This window comes from Narcine bancroftii, chromosome 7 (genome assembly GCF_036971445.1).
Source record: "Narcine bancroftii isolate sNarBan1 chromosome 7, sNarBan1.hap1, whole genome shotgun sequence".
NCBI classification, from domain to species: Eukaryota; Metazoa; Chordata; class Chondrichthyes; order Torpediniformes; family Narcinidae; genus Narcine; species Narcine bancroftii.
This window is the reverse complement of record NC_091475.1, coordinates 41,059,991-41,077,194: the sequence shown is the minus strand read 5'-3', so window position 1 is coordinate 41,077,194 and position 17,204 is coordinate 41,059,991. Positions and strand designations below refer to the sequence as shown.

The window sequence follows — 17,204 nt, the reverse complement described above, 5'->3', positions numbered from 1 at the left end:
GTTGGTCAAATCTGTCAGCTCAAACTTTGTGCTGAGGCCCAGTGAGCAAACTTCAACGTAAATTACTCTGACACCATATGCTGTGGTTGGTAAAAAGCTGATCTCTTGATTACTGAAGAGCCTGTCTACAATTACCACAATTTTTTAGTATTTCAATTTAATCAATGTATTTGAAAATAATCTTCAATAATTATACTCAGAAAGTTACCTGGTGTTTGTTAGTTCTAGGTACAGTGGCACCACAGATAAATTTGAAGAGAATTATGTCATTGTCCATGTTAGGGTGCACCAAAAGCTTTTTAAGAAGATCAGGTATATTTTAATATATCACTGAGAAAACTTTTACAAGGTAATTCATTATTAAAGTCTTTTTCAGTTCTGACTAACAGCATTGATGAAAAATGTAATGTCCCCGGGGACCTGAGCTTAGCTCATTCTTTTTTGCAAGAAGAGTAAAATGCCCATGGACAGACTTTGACTTTCCCCACCTCTCTGGGAGAAAGGACCAAGGTTTGGATTCCACTGCCTTCTGGGTTGATGTGCAGAGGGCTATAAATTTTTAATTTAGACATACAGCACGGTAACAGGCCATCTTGGCCCATGAGGCTGTGCTGCCCAATTTACACCCAATTAATCTACACACCAGTATGTGTCGAATGGTGGGAAGAAACCGGAGCTCCCAGGAAAACCCACGCAGACACGGGGAGAACGTACAAACTTCTTACAGTGTTGGATTCGAATCCCAGTCCCTCGTTCTGTAAAGGCATTGCGCTCACCGCTATGCCAACCGTGCTGCCCTATGTTTGGTTGGTGTGAATGCCAGCCCAGTCCATTATGTATGTTGCAAGGATCTAATTTTGGACAAAACACCTAACAAAATAGCTAAAGCCCAAAAATTCAAGAAGTTAGCAGTGGGATGGCCACTCTGCCCTGAAAGCATACCCCACCATCCAGCGTGATCGTGGCTGCTCTATACTGACCTCAATTCCTCTTCTATGCCAGTTCCCCAAACCTCCCCAGTTCCTCAATCTTTCAAATATATATCTATCTCCACCTTCAATATATCTGAAGATCAAGGACAGAGAATTCCAGATATTTGCCACTCTCTAAGAGAAGAAGTTTTCATCCATCTCAATTTTACACAAGTTCCCTTGTTTATGACTCCATCAGTGTAAATATCACATCCTCCTCCTCTAGGTTCTTGTATGTTTGAATATGGTCATATCTCTTTATTTTAAACTCCAAAGAATTCAAATCCATAACAACAGTACTCACAACATTGTTTGCCTGGCTGTTAATCTACTTCCACTGCTTTACCCTATTCTCCCAGGAATACGGAAAAGATGGCCACATCAATGATCCTGAACTTCAGTAACTCCTCACTGCAGGACTCTGAAGGACAGTGGTTCTCAACCTTTTTCTTCCCGCTCACATACCACTTTAAGTATTCCCTATGCCGTAGGTGCTCTATGATTTATAAGGGATTGCTTAAGGTGGTATGTGGGTGGAAAGAAAAAGTTAATTGTACCTAATTGACTCGTTATGTGCACGGTTTCATACCTCCAAAGGCAATGGGCCAATGACAATTTTTCTCAAGCAAAATATTTTAGTAACAATTAGATCTAGAGTAGTGATTCTCAACCTTCCCTTCCCACTCACATACCACCTTCTCATAATGTTTTCCAAAATAGTTCTGGATAGAAAACAAATAAGACTAAATTAAACAATCCCTTGATCTAAACAAAGATTATTTAATGATATGACCTATGACAACTATATTTAAGCCCATTATCTTAAAAAAAAGAAAAAGGAAAAAAACTTTAAACTAAATCTAATCTAACCCCTCCTGATCAAGGTTAATTTGTAAAAATTGTGAAAATATGGATCAAATAGCGACCTTCAGACACAAGACAGAGAATTCCCGGAGCATCCAGGCTTCTTAAATCTTCCAATTATGTTAGTAATCTATGAACAGACCTCACATCTTGTCAAAATGAAACTTTATCTTTAATGATGTACAATTACAGGTTCAAGAGCCAATAAACAAGTTTTAAATTTGAGCCAAAATGTACAAAGGGATGGAAAGAAAAAAAGCTATGCTGTGGAATTCTCTGTTTATAGAGGTGGTTGAAATTGTGTCAATTGGGACTTTCATAATGGAACTAGATTAGCACTGGAAGGAAAATCAATATAAGCATGTGGGTAAAACATATTTTGAAGTGACATGAATGCCCTACTATAAGCTAGCACAAAGTTAATGGGTTGAATGGCCTCAATCTGTTTCATAATAAACACACATGCACGAATGTTATAGCATAGAACAGGCTCTGTTTCTTTCCCTTTCCCACACTCATTCTCCCCCTGGACATCTGCATATTAAAACCATCTGTTCCCAGGCTACCAATAGTGAAGCTTTGATGGACTAGAAATGTGATGAGTTCATGACCCTCCCTCCTGTAGTCTTGCTGACTGCACGTGGCCACAAGTTTGGGGGAAAAAAAACATGTACAACGTGGCCTTCCCAGGAGGCAGCGGGAAAATAATTCTTGAATAAGTAAAGCTGCCTGCACTTTTGTCATTGAGGCAGGAAATGTGACAAGAGGGTTTCATGAGCAAGGGTGACAAACATAAAAGTGGATTTCTTGCTCATCATTACCTCAATGCAAATTGTACAGCACGTTGGCAACTGTTTGGCTATCATGCCTGTTTTAGGTCTTTGTAATAGCTGAACATCGCTAGATATATTTTTTTCTTTTTCAGCTATTTATCCAATTCCCTTTTGCAAATTACTTTGAAGCTGCTCCCATCATCTTTCCAGGCAGAGTTTCCACCTCAGAACAGCTTGCACAAAATGTGTTCTCCATCTGATTTTTGGCACTTTAGTCAATTAACAACTTTGTGATTTCTGATCCCTGTGCCAGTGGAAATAATTTCTCTTTGAATTACTCTAATAAAACCCATGTCATTTTGAATGGTTTTTTTTCCCCCCTTTACCTTCTTCCGCTACAGTCAGGCCATTGTCATTTTGCTTCCACCTTCATTTCAGGTTCCATCTACTTTCCAGGTACTCCTCTGCTTATCACTGGTCCATTTCCCCATCAATGGGGAATATGGGGAGAATAAAATGGGTTCAGTGTGGTTGATGGTCACATGGACTCAGTGGGCCATTGGTCCTGTTTCCATGCTCTATGACTCCATAGTTCACTTCAACTCTATAGCGTGATGTGATGAGAGATCCTTCATCTTGTCAGCACACTGATTCTCCTTAGGAAGCCCACAAGAAAAAGAAAGGGAATCAATAGGGTTATAAATTCATTGAGGGTTGCTGCATCATTGCTCCAGTCCACCATTACTCCCTCTCTCCCCACCACCACACCCCCTTCTCCTCAGCCTGCACAGTGCCACATCTGGGAGAGCTGCTCCCTCACACCCAAAATGCCCAGGTTCAATCCTGACTTCAGGTGCTTTCTGGCTGGACCTTTCATCGCTCCTCTTGTGACGGCACAGGCTTCTTCAGGGTTTACTCCTTCTCGTCAAAAACATGCAAGCTGTTCGGTTAATAAATTGGTCCCTGCAAGTTGTCTAGGTGGGTGGTAGAATCAGGGGAAGTAAAAAAAAAAAGAAATGTAGGTAAAAGTAAAAAAATAAATGTTAAGTTTGTGTGACTGGGTGATCAATAATCAGTGCAGACTTGATGGGCAAAAGGGCCCATTTCTATATGATTGATTCCCATTCTTTCTCTCACTAACCCCACTCTCTTCAGTGCCCTGCTTCAACTGGCTTCCCAACTTCTTGGCACCAGCATGTAAAATAAATACTTCAATAAAAATAAATATTGATCTACTGTATCATGACTAGATTAGTGAGGTGGCGCATGACTATCTTTTAGATCTGTTGCAGTGTTGATGCTCTCTCACATCATCACCCTCCTCAGCAGCTATTCTAAACCTTTATCAGCTATGGCCACTCCCTAGGACTAAGCTCAAAGTTTATGGGACCTCTTCCCTGTGAAGCAGTCACATTTTGGTTTCTTCTGTAATTCCCCCCTGCAAACTAAATTTTAAAAAAAATTAACACAAAAATATTTGTTACGCGAAGTGAAAAGATAGCTTAAATGCGCTGTGGCCTGGGGGCTGTAGGACTCCTGTTGAGAATGGCAGCTCTACTGGTTGTAAATTGAGATGCAGGAGCATGTCTGACTACAGTAAATATTGGTATAGGGATTTTATTATATACACAGTAAAACCTCTGGTATCTAGCACCAACATGGGATTGGTAGATGCTGGATAAGTGCATTTTTTGGTTGTTTGAAATTTGCATTAAGAATAAAAAGTTTAAAAGACAAAAATACCATACTGTATTTGCACTGAACAAACTTGCATGAATATAGAAACCTTAAAGCATTTTACTTTATTTTCAGTTACATACTTTGAAAACATTTTAACCATTGTTGCATCTGTAGATCTGTAGGTTCTTCCTCCTTAATGGAGCTGCCTAAAAGACGAACAATAACATTATAGATAATTAATTCCACCCCCCCCCCCCCAACCTTTACAGATAAAGCCTCTGAGCGACTCTTACTAAGGAGATTATTTAAGAGAGTCACCCCAATGGCAAGTGACATCAACCAGGCCTCATTTGTACTTGTACATAAGATAAGGATGTATAGAGTTGGGGGTGATGTATTAGCATGGATAGAGGATTGGTTAACCAATAGAAAGCAGAGAGTTGGGAAATGGGGGTGTTTTTCTGGTTGGCAATCAGTGGTGAGCAGAATACCACAGGGGTTGGTGCAGGCCACAAATGTTCACGATATACATTAATGATCTGGAAGAGTGTAGTGTATCTTAAGTTTGCTGATGACACTAATTGAGTGGAAAAGCAAATTATGCAGAGGATGTGGAGAGTCTGCAGAGAGATATAGATAGGTTAAGTGAGTGGGCAAGGGTCTGGCAGATGTTGGTAAATGTGAGGTTATCCACTTTGTAAAGAAAATGGAAATCAGATTATTATTTAAATGGCAAGTAATTGCAGCATGTGCCATGAAAAGACTTGGGTCTGTTTATGCATGAATTGCAAATGGGTGGTTCGCAGGTGCAGCAGGCTATCTAGAAGGCAAATGGAATATCGGCCTTCGTTGCTAGAGGGATTGAATTTATGAACAGGGAAGTTACGCCACAAATAGACAAGGTACTGGTGAGGCCACATCTGGAGTACTGCATGGAGTTCTGGCCTCCTTACTAGAAGAAGGATGTACTGGCTTTGTAGGTGGTACAGAGGAAGTTCACCAGGTTGATTTAAGATATGAGAGGATAAGCCTATGAAGAGAGATTGAATTGCCTTAGAATTTTCTTGCTAGAATTTAGAAGAATGAGATGAGATCTTGTAGAAACATATAAAATTATGAAAGGTAAAGATAAGTTAGAGTTAGGTAAGTTGTTCCCATTGATGGGGAAGACTAGAACGATTCAGGGTAGTAGATTGAGGACAGAGATGAGGAGGAACTGCTTTTGCCATAGGATGATGTATCTGTGAAGTTCACTGCCAGTTGAAACAGTGGAGGCCACCTCAGTAACTATATTTAAGACAAGGTTGGGGAATTAGTTGGGGAATTAAGGGATATGTGGGGAAAAAGCAGGTAGGTGGGGTTGAGTCTATACTTGTTGAAATGTTCGTGCCAATCCACACTGATTGGGGTCTGAGGTGAAGAAATCCAGGATCCAATTACACAGCGGGGCATTGAGGCTCAGTTCTTGGAATTTGCTGATCAATATTGAGAGGATGACAGTGTTGAACTGCAGTCAATAAAGAACTTACTGATGTATGCATCTTTGCTGTCCAGGATTTTCTGCTGTTCTGGGTTTGAACCAGTGAGGGGGCATCTGCCGTAGACTGGATTTCTTCACCTCTAGACCCCATTCCGTGTGATTGGCATGAACATCTGTACAATCTCCATCAACTGAAGAGCGCTGCAAGGCTGCACACTTAGTCCTCTGTGGCTGCAGTAGGCCAATTGGAATGGATCCATGTCACCACTCGGACAGGAACTGATTTGCTTCAACACCATACTCTCAAAACACTTAATCGCTGTGGATGTGAGTGCCATTGGTAGTCATTTAGTCAGGTTACCACATTCTTCTTGGGCACCAGTATGATTGAGGCCTTTTTGAAACCTGTTTGAAATATTGACTGATCAATATTTCAGGTTGATACCCTCTTTTCAGTACCAGTAAATGGAGATGTAATAGGGGAACATCTCCTTATGCCTTGCACCATTAATTCTTTTGTCACTAAATATTCATTTACGTTTACTGGACCTCTCATGTACCACTTTTTAGTGGTGCCTTACCCACCACTCCTTTCATTAAATTTTCAATCTCTTCTCCCATTTAAAACCTTGTACATCTCTTCATGTGCCTTGTTTCAATGAAAGGTCATGAAGCCGAAACCTTGGGTCTATATCCCTTTACCTTGGGTGCTGTATGCACTGTTGGGTATTTCAGCAATTCCCATCTCCATTCCACTTCCCTGAAACTTGGTGAGTTTCAGTAAATGTACTCTGATGGAAGTGGTCTCTTTTCTATTCTTGGAAGGAAATGAGTTCTTCAGTAATTTCCTCCCGATAAACAAATCAAAACTGAAAATGCAATATTATAATTAAACCTGATGTACTTTTGACACGTCTTTCAATCTCAAACCTGCTGATATCCTGTTAAGGACTGATTTGAGGCTCAGCCTGTACTAACTGATGAAATCTTCAAGTTGGGGAATTTCAAAGCCTATCTATATTTATATTGTGTAAAGGTTGGCTCAAGTAAAAAGGATTTGTTGCAAACTTGATATGTAATTTAGTCATGTTCTAGATGAAAGCAGAGGGTTTTGTGGTGCTTTTATCCCATTTGAAATATGGAAATGCTTTGGATAGAAGTTAGTAATTAATTGTCCAAGGCCAAGATAATCAGTTTGCATTCAGGCAGTATTAACTTCAGGTATATTTTGTTCCTGGCTCAGATGGTGAACAGTGCAGCAGTCTCCACTGTTTAAACTGTTTGTGGGGTGGGGGGGGTGGGGTACAGTGGCAGAGCAAGTTGAATTGTTGCCTGCATTTAACCCCCACCTCTTGTGCAGACTATTCTCCTCTCCAGGTGCTATGGTTCCCTCGTACATTCCAAAGTGCTGGTTGGCAAGGTAACTGGCCTTGGGGTGTAGGAGAGTTAGATAAAGGAGAAGAGTTGATGGGAATATGGGGAGAATAAAATGGGTTCAGTGTGGTTGATGGTCACATGGGCCATTGGTCCTGTTTCCATGCTGTATGACTCCATAGTTCACTTCAACAACTCTATAGTGTGATGTGATGAGAGATCCTTCATCTACTCCTTAGGAAGCCCACATGTGACATAGGGCTACCTAAAGAGAGTTAACAACATAAAAAACACTGATCAGAAATATGGAAGAATTCAAACCTTCCACAGCATTTGCTTTCGTAGGGGAGGGGGTTGAGACTATGGTAGTTACTGTGGACGTTAGGGTGGAATGGAAGGGACATATCCCATAATGCACAAGCAATCTTTGTGCATTGCTCTGCAGCTCTTTATTTTCCACGTGATTTTCTGAGGCAAGGATGGTGATTGAGCACTCTCACTGCCAAAGACAATGGCTCCTGTCTGATTGCTTTCAAGAGCTCTGCAGATTATCAGTGGGCACTACACAACCTTTAGAGAGCTCTTACAATTAGGTCATGAGCCATAAGCAGAGTACAGGAACCTAAGGCCCACTAAGTCCATGCCCACTCACACTAATCCATCTCTAGTCCTTTGTTAATTTCCCCACGTTCCCCCTACATCCTACTGCCCATCTCACATACTTTTATTTACTGTGGCCAATTATCCTCCCAGTCCTCACATCTTTTGAATGTGGAAAGAAATCGAAGTTAGTTTTGTCGTTTATCCCTTGTTGCTCCGAAGTGTATATTTTTCCCCCTGCGTACTGTGTGTGTGTGTTTAAAGGTCTACTTGATAAACCAACCCCACTTCTTCCTCTTTTATTCCCGAAATAAAAGTTCATTTTGTAAGAGAAGGTTGGATGTGTACATGGAGGTGAGGGGGTTGGAGGGATATTGGCGGAGAGCGAGAGGATTGAGCTAGTGGAGTTGTTCAAGTGAACCGGTGCGGACTCGAAAGGCCGACATGGCTTGTTTCCGCTCTGTAAATGGTTATATGGTTATATGGCAGGGAAAACCCACACAGTTGCAGAACGTGTGTGCAAATTCCATCCAGGTCAGTATTTCAATCCGGGTTGCTGGAACTGTGAGACAGAAGCTCTATTACCAGCTCCACAATGGTGCCCAAAACTACAGCAACAAAACGTAAAAAATGGACGGGAAGGTCAGTAATATGTCTTCTACAATGTCATCTTTAACCAGGCAGTCTGGTTCACCACTTCTTTGGAGGGAACAAATTCAATTGGATAGTATAGGAAAATTTTCCCCATCAATGTGAATGAGTTTTCCTGGCACCTGGAAATTGATGCCTGTAACCCTGTTTAATTAACCAACATCCCTCAGCTCCTGGCATCAGACTGAGATAAATAGGAACATCATTTACATGCAAAATGATGAAACATTTATCATGCATAAAAGTGGCATTAAAACACAGCTCATTTTTTTTCCATAATTCTTTACCAGATTTGACAGTCATTCTATTTATATCCGGAAACTGCGCAGCAGTCAAATAAATTTAAAGTGCCTCAGTATGTTTGGCTATGTTGAAACATTTTTCAAGCGTGCAGGGAAATTTTTTGATGGCTGTTAAAACCAAAATTATCAAGGCATTCATTACTCTGGGACATCCCAAAGTACTTCACAGCCAATCAGGTACTTTTGAAGTGTAGTAATTGCACAAATGTAGGGAAGCACAGACAGCAATTTTAGCACAGTAACATCCCAAAAGCACCAGGTAATTCCTTTAGTACTGTTTGATGAGGAATGTTGGTGAGGACTCTGGGGAGAACTTCCCTGCTGTTTCCCAGAACTCCACCATGAGACTCTTGAACTAAGTCTGCAAATGAAAGGATGGCTTCAGGTTACCATCTCATTTAGAAGGCAGCTGTTGGTGGAGGGGGATAAAAGTCAATAGCCTGCTCGAACCAGATCCCACAAAAAAAAATCTACCAGCATTGACTGGCGGAACTTGCTAACTGACCTCAGAACTCTGAAAAATTCAAGCTCCACGATAGCTTTCAGTGGTGATGAGGAACCAGGCTTTGTGTTGTTGATCACTTTAAGAGGATTGGGTAGGTATATCTGATAATTCCCACATTTATTGCTTATACCCTAATAGCTCTTAAGAAGGTGGGGGTAAGCTGGACCTCTGGTGTTCTTCTGCAAAATATGTATGTAGGCAGTAATGGTAAATTAGTAGCAAACTTGGCAGAATAATGGCTCATCATGAACTGAGATTCCCAAACTCAAAGGTGTTACTGGCATCCACATTTTGCATGGGAGTGAGTTCTGAATATTTATCCATTTATATTTATGTGTCAGGATAGGATGGTACTAGGCCCCCCCCCCCCCACCCTACTCTTCAGATGCCTACGGACATATTTCCATGAAGGGCTCAAGCCTGAAACGTTGGTAATGTATTTTTACCTTTGCTATATAAAGGACACTTTTTGACCTGCTCAGTTTGTCCAGCTTTGTGTGTTTTTACTTCAACCACGGAATCTGCAGATTTTCATATTCAACTTCTGGTATTAGATTCTGTGGTTATCTCGAAATTTTTATCAAATTTTACCCCAGTTCTGCAGAATCCCTTTGGAGGGCTTCAACTCAGGAACACAATCGCTTTGTTTGCTAAAGCGTGCCATCATAGTGCAGCCTTATCACCTGAACATGTGATCAATACTTGCCAATTATTTTTTTAAAAAAGCACCAAGGCTTGGCCCAATTCACCAACAACCAGAATTAGGAAAACATTCCCATTAGATGGAAATATGTATTGAGCAGTAGAAAGGCATTCAGTCCTTTGAACCTGTTGCTTCTTTCACTGAGACGGTGGCTGAACTTCTTTCTCAACTTATTCCCTATACCTCTTGTTTCCTATAATATCCAGAAAGCTATCAATCTCTATTTTGAAAACATCCATGACTAAGTTTCTGCAACCTTCAGAATAGAACATTCAAAAAAATTTTCCACTTTCTGTGTGAATAAATTTCTTCTTGCTTCAATCCATAATAGCCTACCCCTTATTTTGTGACTGTGGCATTTGCCTCTTGACTACTTGGGTGGGAGAAACTACCTTCTCGTTGGATTAGTTCAAAATGTGAACAACTTGAAGATTGGATGACTAGCCTCTCCCATGCACTGCACAGCTAGTGTGTCGGCAGAGGTTTGTTCCAGCAAAAAATATCCATTCCTTTTCCAATTAATTGGAATAAAGTGCCTCTCTCTGTCCGACAATTGGCTTTTTTGTGGCATTACAATTTCCTTCACTGCCCATCTCCATCTTTCGAAAGCTGATAAGTCCATCCCTGTCATTACCTGCCATCCCTGTCATTCAGGAATTGGTGAGGCCCTCACTTGTCATTGCTTTTGCAGGAGGTAAGTATGGGGAGAAATTCATAAAATGGGAAAGGCTATGGAGATTGTCCATTGCTGTAAATCATCAGTTAAATCATCATCTGGACACCATCAGCTTCCATTCTCTGAAAAATATGTTTTGTATTTGTCCATCTTTGTGAAGAGTATCACTGTAGTATCTTTCAACCCGTCCGATCACAAGTGTATGGAAGTTGCTGTTCCTGAAGTTGTTTGTAATATCAAGCACATGTAACACAGTAAGGTCCCACAAACAGGTGCTTATCCCTTTATCCAAAAACTGAAAACTAAACATTTTTTAGTGCACGTACAGTATATTTTCAGGTGTTTAGATTTGAGCTAGTTTAAATTTGAAGTTTTACTGTATGTTTTAAAAAATACAGGGATTGTCCTCTAGCATAATTTCAGCAAACCTGCTGAAAGGGTATTTGACAGAGAGAGCAGCTCAGGGAGAGAGTGGCAGCGCGACTCAGATGAGCAGGGAGAAAACGGTCTATCTTTACCTCACTTCGTTTATCACCCCTCCAATCCTGCAATTACTTAAAAGTACCGCCATTTTAATATTGTATGATTATCCGAAAAATTCTGAAATCTGAAAAGTGTCCTGTTTCAATGATTTTGGATAAAAGATTAAGTACCTGTACAATAAAATAATAATCAAATAATCTAATTTAAGGATACCAGTTGGAGATAAATATTTGACAAGATTTTGGGAAAACTCCACCTTTTAAAATGCATCTGTAAGATGGAAGCTCTGACTGTGCGGCACTTCCGCTGCACCAGCTCAAGCTAGATACCTTTCATTTACTTTTTAAATTAAGACATGCAGCACGATAACAGGCCATTTCAGCCCATGAGCCAAGGCCACCTAATTAACCCACACCCTCGGTATGTTTTTTTTAAACAGTGGGAGGAAACCAAAGCCCCTGAGAGAAAACACATGCAGACGCAGGGAGAACCTACAAACTCCTTACAGACACCCCAGTCCCAATCGCTGGTACTGAAACTGTGCTGTGCTAACCATGGTGCCCCCATTGTACTTTAATTTTCAGAGAAGAATGTTGAACCATCATCTTTTCTGATTCAGATTGCATCCCACTGACACACTGACTTGTGTGGTGTGGCGAGTGCCAAACAGCAAATGTTTTGGTTTGCCTCTCGTTTATTGCTGGTCAGGGCCTTGCTACTATATGCAAATAATGGGTTATCCAACAGGAAGTTTGGAACAGCTGCCAACAGGTGTGTCACCATATTCTTCCTGTAAAGGTCACCAGGTAGATGTGACTGCATATCAAATCTTTGGCGACGTGTCAGCATGTTTTTGAGAGGGTGGAAACTTGCTCTCAATGATGTAAAGGGAGAAAGGTCAAGTATTGGACAAAATGTTATTTTCCAAACCAGTTGGCATAACAACTTTGAGATACGCCTTGCTCACCTCCTGCTTCCTCCTCAAATAAAATCTCACACCTGTAAATGCAAGTGCTTCTGGAATTCCCTGGACTGTCAACAGCCTCCTCTGGTGAGTCAGTCCAAAAATAGCTGGTGACTTGATTGACTCACAAAGAATCTGTCCAACATTCAAACCAAGAATGAAAGAAGTAAAACATGAAAGTCTGCAGACACCATGGTTGAATTATAAACACAATGCTGGAGAAACTCAGCAGGTCAAACAGCAAAGATTTAAAAAATACATAACTGACGTTTCAGGCTTGAGCCCTTCAGCAAGGTATGGAAAAGTGCCGGTAGGTGTCTGAATAAAAAGGTAAAGAGGGAGGCATGGGGGGAGGAGAATGGTTGCAAAGGCAGGAAATAATAGGTGGAGGAGGGAGGGGTTGGTGAAAAGAGAGAAAAGGGGGTGGAGAGCTGAGGGAAAGAAGACAGAGAGAAAGGGGCCTCAGACTGTGGTGAGGGAGGAGGTGTGGTTGCAAATGTGTCATCTCCTGCAGCCACAGGTGAAGGTGTCAGGGGGACGATTGGTGAGGAGGGATGAGTGCAAGACAGAGTCATGGAAGGAGCAGTCCTATGGAAGGCAGGGGAGGAGGAAAGAGAAAGATGTGCCTGGTGGTGGGATCCAATTATAAGTGCCAGAAATTCTAGAGGATGATTTGGAGGCTGGTGGGATGGTAGCTAAGGCGAGTCCTGTGCTCGTTGTGTCTGGGGGCAATGGGGGCCAAGGCAGATGAGTGGGAATTTAAGGAGATGCAGGTAATCAGCATCCGCTGACATTTTTCCATACCTTGATAAAGGGTTCAAGCCCAAAACGTCAGTTATGTATTTTTTTTATCTTTGGTATATAAAGGACACTGACCTGCTGGGTTTTCCAGCTTTGTGTTTTTACTTTAGAACAACAGTGGTACAATCAGAGAGCAAGCAAAGAAGGTAGAGGTGCAATTAAGAGGTCATTAATAGGTTTTCATTAATAATGAAAACTAACTAGAGGAGCATTTGACTTGCCAAGGCACAGCATGCTGTGGACTCCGGATAGCAGGCTGGTGAAAGGAATTAATACACTTGGCTAATTGGTGGTCAGCATGGGCATGATGGGCTGAAGGGTCTGTTTCACTCTGTGGCTCTGATTCTATAATGAATGTATAACAGCAATGTCACATCAGCCAGCATTGGAAGGGAAGAGAAAGTCTGTTTCACATGTAAAGGTGGAACAATCAAATTGATTCACTCAGAACTAAAATATATTTCAAAGAGAAGCTACAGAAAAATCTGGAAGTACAAGCAAGCTAAGACCAGCGAGATAAATGCTGTTGGTGGAGAATTGTCATATACAAGTTACGTAGATCAAGTCAATCCCACTCGCTGACAGAGCAGCTTGCTCTAGTGAATGGAGATTCCCCACAGTTGCCCACGTATATCCACAGGCAGTCACTTTAAATAGTTAGAGTTGAATGTTGGCCAGTTAGTCCATGTAGCTGGAAATGTGCATGACCAAGCACTTCCTTGTGAACATGACAAATTTATTCTGAAAGAGTGGTTCTCCACCCTTTTCACTCACCACCACAGGTCATCCATATAAAATCCACAGATCACTGGGGGGGTGGGGGGGGGGGGGTAACCTTCAAAACAGCCATCCTCAACCTTTCATTTTGGCTACAGTCCCATTCAGACTCTGCTCAAAGTTGATGGGCTCCATTTTCTGTGAAGCGGTCAAGTTGGTTTCTTCCATACTAATTACATAAAAAATATTTTATGATTTCAATCTGTGTCCCACCTTAAATATGCTATGCACACTCCCGCCCCCCCCACCCCCCCGATTGAGAATGGCTGCTTCAGAACTCAAGTCCCTTGCCAGACCATGAATGGGAGGCCTTTGGGACTCGGTGGGCCAAGCAGCACCCAAGGGTAGAAGTGGTCAGTCATTTTGGTTTTGTTTAGGAGGGAACATCTTTTGAGATTTTTGAGAAATTTACAGTATCATTTTCTATAAAACTTGTTCATTCTATCAGCAACATTTTTCCATGCTGCATTTCCATGAGCCATCAATAGCAAGTCCATGGACCATGAGTGTTGAGAAGTCCATGGGTTGAGAAATAACAGACCAGAAGATCAGGAAACAGCAAGACTTGCTTCTATTCAATTCCTCATTCCCCTCGTCTCTCTCTTGGGGGCAAACAAGTCACCTTCTGTAAATGTGATATTGTAATTTGATCACATCTTTCAGTCTGTCTGGCTTAATATTGAGAGATAATCACCAATCAGTGCGTCATTGGGTGCTCCCTTACCAGGCAGCCCTTCACCTGCTACAAAAGCAACATTCTTATTCCAATTTATGCATATTCACTTTTTTTAGTAGACAGAGCAGTTAATTGTTTAAATTAAAGGTTAAAGGCACCAGTTCACAGAATCAGTCTCTGTAATAAGCAGTAGCGTAATGGCTTGATGTTTTATTTTACTTGTTAAGATGCTTGATGTTTTATTTTACTTGTTAAGGTGCTTGACAAAAGCTGGAGAAGATACTGAAGGCCTATGTTATTGCACAGCTGATTTGGTGCAGACCCTGAAGTTCCAGATGTTCTCTGATACAACTGTGCTGTTTGCATTTATTATCTTTGAGTTCATTCAATAGCCTGGTCAACTGATCCCCATCATTATTTATGCTCCACTTGAGACTCTTTCCCATTTATTTCTTTCACCCCACCAGTCAACTATTCCTTTCTGCTGCAAATATTTACTTATTTTCTTCTTCGTTGCCTAACACGTTAAAGTTCCCCATGAAATGCCTGCACACCTGGGAACCTCTGCATTTAGCAAGCCTCAAAAGCCGTGAGGGTACAGGTTCCTGATGTGGCAACAACAATGACTTCTATTTATATGGCACCTTTTCACAAGTCAGGCAAGCCCAGGGAGCTCCCAGCAGAAGCAACAGCTTCGGAAGGACACCCAGTGAGGCTGATAGCTGCGATTTGCCTTTGCTGTCATCTCTCCCTCCACTGGAGGCTGCATTCCCTCAATATAAATGTGGCCACCCATTGGAAACCTAAAGGTATATGGGAGAAATTAATCTCTATCACCCGGCATAACATGTGTGAGAATATCAGCCTGTTTGTGCTCACCCACACATTTTGTTATGGGTTGACCTGCTTCATTTCAAGAATGTTAAATGTTCTTTAAAAAATAGGAGAATTAAACATTACAATATAATTATTGTAATTATTATTATTTAAACTTGCCAGTTTAGATGTAACTGACAATTATAAAGGATGCATAAGCTGTTGAACTGAAGGACTAAATTCAGTGCCTTTTTAATAACCAGGCACAGATCCTTTCCTGCTTTCTGTGAGACTGGGGGATCTTGCTGAGTGTTGTCTGCTGCATTCTTTGTGGGCATTGCATCAAACATCAATTATTGCTTCAAGAACAAGGCAGTGCACTGAAATTCGAGGCACACAGAGCCTCAACCTTGACGATACAAGGGCACTATCTATTCCCCACCATTCCAGGATGATTCCTGAGTTTGTGCCATCCCTTGCAGCTACAGCAGCTTGTTCATGTGTAATCAGGTGACATTAAACTTGATTTGACGAGGACAATCCAATGAAACAGCATCCTCCGGTCCTCAGTACAAAACACGCAGACACACAACCAGACATAACACACATACAGGCAAGCAATAAATATGTAAGACAAGTATTCATGTGTATAAATAAATGTCTCATGAATATGAGTGTCTCATGAATATGAGTGTCTCAGATGGTGTCAGTGTGAGCGATTCCTTTGATTGTTCACCATTCTCACCACCTATGGGAGAAGTTGTTCCTCAGCCTGGTGGTGCTGGCTCTATTACTCATGCATCTCTTTTCCCAACAGAAGTAGCTGAAAGATGCTGTGTGCAGGGTGGAAGGGGTCCTCCATAATTTCGCGTGCCATCTTCAGCAACTACCCCAGTAGATCACGTCGATAAGGGGGAGGGAGACTCCCGTGATCCTCTCCGCCTCTTTTATAGTCCTGTGGATTGACCTCTGATCCATTTCTCTGCACATTGATGCAGTTGGCCAAGGTGCTCTAAATAGGGTTCCTGTAGAAGGTTGACATAATGGCAGCCAGTAGCCTTGCCTGCTTCAGCCTTCTCAGGAAATGCAGTCATTGTTCCTGACAAGTGTGGAGATGTGTGTCCACAATAGGTCCCTAGTTAAGTGAACTCCAAGGAACTTGGTGATCTTGGTTTGAATCCGACGCTGTCTGTAAGGAGTTTGTACGTTCTCCACAGAGTGTCTGCGTAGGTCGTCTCTGGGCACTTTGGTTTCCTCCTGCCATTCAAAAGGTACCGGGGGTGTAGGTTAATGGGATGTAAATTGGGAGATCTGAACTCGTTGGCCAAAATGGCCTGTTACTGTGCTGTATGACTAAATTTAGAAATTTTATTTTAAATTTTAAAAAAATGTAAAACATTTACATTTATAAAAATTTTAAAAACATTTAAAATTTTTTTAAAAATTCAAACACTTAAATTTTAAATTTACCATTTCTGTTCAAGATTTGTTGAAGTGTGGTGGAGGGTGATCATTCCTCATCCTCCTGAAGTCCACGATCATCTCCTTCATCGTCCATGTTGACACTCAGGTTGTTATTCTCGCACCATATCATGATTTTTCACCTCTTCTCTGTCGTCCAGCTCATCGTCATTGCTGATGAGGCCGTCTACTGTTGTATCATCTGCAAACTTGATGACACTGGTGATGCAGTTGTGGGTCATTAACATGAACAGGAGCAGGCTGAGCGCACAGCCCTGAGGTGCACCAGTGGAAGAAGTGATGAGAAATTGCAAGGATTCTTTTAGGCAGCTGTGCCCATTTTTAGAGTATCTGCTGTACTGACTGCAAAGACAAGCCAGTTCACCCACTACCCAAAGCAATATCCACCCCTCAGCCATCATCAAAAAGATATTCCATGACATAAAGAAATGTCATGGAATCATAAGGATTCTAATTCTCTTCCTGGCTCTGGTAGCCGCCCCCCCCCCACCCCCCCATGATGTTAGCTCACTTGGTTGAGCTGTTGCCAGTTAACAGGGTTCCAGAATTGTGCTCGTCTGTCACACATTATTTTTAAGACAATCCAGGAAAACTGAGGTACATCTGAGAAGACCATGCAGCAAGAC

At 41.6% G+C, this 17,204-nt stretch overlaps 1 protein-coding gene across 3 annotated transcripts in view; it reads left to right on the top strand.

The window, feature by feature from the left end:
• Window positions 1-17,204, top strand: part of LOC138738813 (E3 ubiquitin-protein ligase Midline-1) — a 297,248-nt gene that overhangs the window by 190,520 nt on the left and 89,524 nt on the right. The gene's annotated exons all lie outside the window — the stretch shown is intronic.